The following is a 4,524-nucleotide window of genomic DNA, read 5'->3' on the forward strand; positions in this document are numbered from 1 at the left end:
TGTTATTTTCTGAGCCTTTACCTATAGATAAGGCTGTGAAACATCACAGGTGAAATAATTTTATCTGTCACTATATTCAAGGTGTGGCATAAGTGAACTTTGAGTTATGAGTACACAAACCACAGCCCTTGTGCTCTTAAAAATACCTTTATTTTATTTTTTTAGGAAAAGAGGAGGGAGGGGGGAGATATATCGATAAAAATACATGAGCTGCCTCCTGCACACTCCATACTGGGGCCACAGGTGGGGCTGTGCAACGACCTGGAATTGAACCAGGACGTTTCAGTGCACTGGATGATACCCACCCAGCTGAGGTGTTTCTGTGCACAATACTAATTATAGTCTCTGGTCACAGTAAGTATTACATAATTCTCAACAATGTTTAGGGGAATTGTTCCCTACATACACTAAAGGAGCCATGTCCTGTTATGTATGAAATTTCATACACTGGTGTCATTCTTTATATCTATATTTTAATTGATTTCAGAGAGGTAGGGAGAGGGGGAGAGAGAGAGAAACATTAATGATGAGAGAGAATCATTGATTGGCTGCCTCCTGCATGCCCCCTACTGGGGATCAAACCTACAATCCGGGCGTGTGCCCCTGACCAGAATTGAACCTGGGACCCTTCAGTCTGCAGGTTGATGCTCTATCAACTGGGCTCTGGTGTCATTTTTTGTATGACTCTGAGGTTTAAATATAACCACCAGTATGACAGAAACATTGCATTCATAGGGAGTGTGAAAGATTGCAGTGAATTAGATGAAAAGTGCCTCTTCACTTTGGTGTTGTTGAATCAAATCAATCTTAACACTATTATTTTTTAAATATTTTTATTGCTTTTTTGAAGAGTGAGGGAGATGGAGAAACATCAATGATGAGAGAGAATCATTGATCAGTTGCCTCATGCATGCACCCTGCCGGGATGAGCTCTCCAACCTGGGCATGTGCCTGACCTGGAATCAAACCAGTGATCTCATGGTTCATGGGTCCACGTCCAAGCACCGAACCATGCCATGTGGCAATCTATTCTTTTTATTATTGATTATTGACTCTATTACAGATGTTCCCAATTTCCCCCATCTCCATCCCATTTGCCTCCCTCTACCCTGCCCCCACTGCTTCTAGGCCCTCACCACATTATTGTCTCTGTCCTTGGGCTACGCATATATGATTACACTTTAAAAATATAATTTTATTAATTTTATAGAGAGGGAGGGAAAAGAAGAGATAAAAACATCAATGATGAGAGAGAATCACTGATTAGCTGCCTCCTGCATGTACCTCTCCCCTAACCGAGAATTGAACCTACAGCCCGTGTATGTTCCCTGACCAGGAATAGAATCATGACCTCCTGGATCATAGGTTGCCGCTCAACCATTGAGTCGCAGCAGCTGCGCTATATTATTTAAAAATTGAAAAAACAATGTATTTATTGTTGCTAGTTTACAGATGTCTCCCATTTTCCCCTGTGCATATATTCTTTGGGGGATCTCTCCCAGTCCTCCCCACGCCCCGCTCCTGGGAGATCTGCCAGTCTGTTCCAGTTAACCAGGCCTCTGGCCCCATCTTGTCCTTCCCCAGGGCCACTTGCTGAACCACATTACCTTTATTCACTAGGGTCATTGGTCTGGATGCTAGCCCTCCCCTTGGCCTTTGAGAAAACTACATTGCCCAGAAAGGAATGGGCCCACGTGGGCGGAGCTTACGGGTGCTTTTGGTGTCAGTGCATCCTGTTAGGGCGGGACTTCCACCTTCCTCCTCCTGGCAGGCATTTTGACCTCTTCAGTTCAAGGACTCACAGGCTTCAGGCCACTGGACATGAGTAGGAGGAGGCCTAGGAGGCAGCGTCCTTACTGTGCGGGGTGTGTCTGAGGCTGGTTGGGCACCAACACGCCGGGATTGGGGCCTCCGTCCCTCCGGGACTCCTCTCTGCCCACAGCGTTCCCGCAGCCTGACCCCCTTTAACCCCCCAGCCTTGGGGACCAGCGCCTCTCAGGTCCCGCCGCCCAGGAAGCCGCATCCAGAACAGCGAGTCTCTCCTGGGTGACACAGGGTGTGATGGGGGATGAGGGCCACAGGCTGCAGTGGCACCTTTAAGGACACGGGGGAGGGGCTGAGCCCGGAGGATTAGGAAAACCCGGGCCTGTTTTGTGTCTAAAGGCAACAAAGGGATGAGGTGTGGGTTTTGCACGAGGAGTTTTACTTTCGCTCTCAGAACGCTGGGAGCATAGATGGTTGTGAAAAAAGGAGGGACATTTTGTGGGGTAAGATTCTAACTTTTCCTGACATTGCTCAGAGGAAGGACAGACTAGAAGACAGAGGACAGGAAGGTGAAGTCCTGTAAATGGTCAGGTAACTGGCAAGAGTGAGCACTGAGGATTGAGCTCTGAGATAACACCGGCATCTGGAGGGCACCTGGCCTCTGGACTGGACAAGGGCACTGAGCAGCCTGAGCTCATAGATCCTGGCGATGTTTGCGAGGCTCTCAACAGACCATTTTCTTTACACGAATTCCTACGAATGCAGAACAAGTTGGGTTTACCGGACGGTGAAAATAATTTCAGGGCTTCACACTCTTGTGGCCTGTGAGATAGTTGTGTCCAGGGGCTGTCCCACTGCTCTTGTATCCCTTGGACCTGGGGACTTTGAACAGACACTAAACCCAAACTCCTAAGTTCATGACTAGTGCTTCCTGTAGTGGACCTTGTATTTAGCAACCAGTGTACTGAGTGGTAGGTCCTGCAGGGCATTGGGTACAGATTGTGCAAAGGCTTATAGTGAAGAGTGAGCTGATATAGGAACCCGCAGTTACTGAAATAAACATATATATATGTAAATTTTAGATATAGAAAGGAAGGGAGAAGGAGAGGGACAGAGAAACACGGATAAGCAAGAATCAAGGATTGGTTGCAGCCTTCACAATCCCTATTGTGGATCTAGCCTACAACCAAGGCATGTGACTTCACCATTGCATGGGTCTATACCAGTGATGGCGAACCTTTTGAGCTCAGCGTGTCAGCATTTTGAAAACCCTAATTTATCTCTGCTGCCGGGTCACATATAGAAATATGTCACATATAGAAATATTTTGGTCTTTGCAACCATAGTAAAACAAAGATTTATATTTTTGATATTTATTTTATATATTTAAGTGCCATTTAACAAAGAAAAATCAACCAAAAAAATGAGTTCGCCTGTCACCTCTGACACGCTTGTCATAGGTTCGCCATCACTGGTCTATATTCAACCGAGACCCATCAGCCAGGACTGTAGATCACTTTAATATAGGAGCCCTGGCCAGTCTAGCTCAGAGGATGGAGCATCGGCCTGTGGACTGAAGGCTCCCAGGTTCGATTCTGGTCAAGGGCACATGGCCAGGTTGCAGGCTTGATCCCAAGTAGAGAGCATGCAGGAGGCAGCCAATCAGTGATTCTCTCTCATCGATGTTTCTATCTCTCGCTCCCTCTCCCTCTCTTATATCAATAAAAATATCTTTAAAAAAATATATAGGAAATCATGGTCAGGTTGGTAACAGTAGTAGTAGCTCAGAAGGGACAGTGTGAGCCTGAGATCTAGCTTTCCAGCTGGGGCCACTGTGGAAGGTGGGTATCACCACACAGCAGAGAGATAGAAGTTGTCATGTAGAGTGTGGGGGAGAGGTAATCATTTTGCAGTGGCCAAGGCCTTTAAAAGAGAATGGACCGGATATTATTTAGAGGCTGAAGAGTTATTCAAACAAAGTGAGACTGGGACTGGTACATATTAACTTCTCCAAATACTCACCAGGATTTTGTTGTGACCCTTGGTGTGGCCTGGTTTTGGAGAGTTGCAGACAGTCTTGTGGATTAGCTTAGAGGCTTGAGTGATCATCTGTGAAACTCAGTGGGCATGGTCAGAACGCCATTGGGTGTGGGACTTGAGTGTCGGTTAAGTGAGAGATGTTGGCAAGCATTCTCTGGACAACAAATGCTGAGTTAACTCAGATGCCAAGGAGAGAACAGTGGGGGCTGGGGCTGAGGGAGGGCAGGTGTAAACCACGTGTGGAAAAGAGTGATGTGCACTTGAAGAGGGAATGTTAATTGATGGCCACAGCTCCCTTACATTGACATAAGAGTGAATGACGAGAGAGTCCATTTCTGCTGGTGAGTGGATGATTCAATACAGCGAATTTTAGGGTGATTGCCTCTATTGAGCGGTGTTGTGGTGCTACATTCTAGGTACAGAGCTTCGTTGCCATTTAAATAACCACCTGCCTTTTGTTGTTGGGGGTGACACACAGGTTGATAGGAATGAGATAGCCTACACCAGTATTACCCAGGCTTCAGAATCTCCACTGGAATAGGTAAGGGAGAAGGGTAAGGGGTAAGAGATTATGGATGTGGTGAACTATAATTTTGGAAAAAAGTGATTAGGAAGTAATTTGTCCTCACCACAGTAAATCTGCATTACCTTTGAAGTTGTGCTTCTGCGAATGAAGCTGTGTGAGGGAAGTGTTGTTGAAAGAATTCTGTGCAACAGGAA

The sequence above is a fragment of the Myotis daubentonii genome, chromosome 21, assembly GCF_963259705.1.
Source record: "Myotis daubentonii chromosome 21, mMyoDau2.1, whole genome shotgun sequence".
NCBI classification, from domain to species: Eukaryota; Metazoa; Chordata; class Mammalia; order Chiroptera; family Vespertilionidae; genus Myotis; species Myotis daubentonii.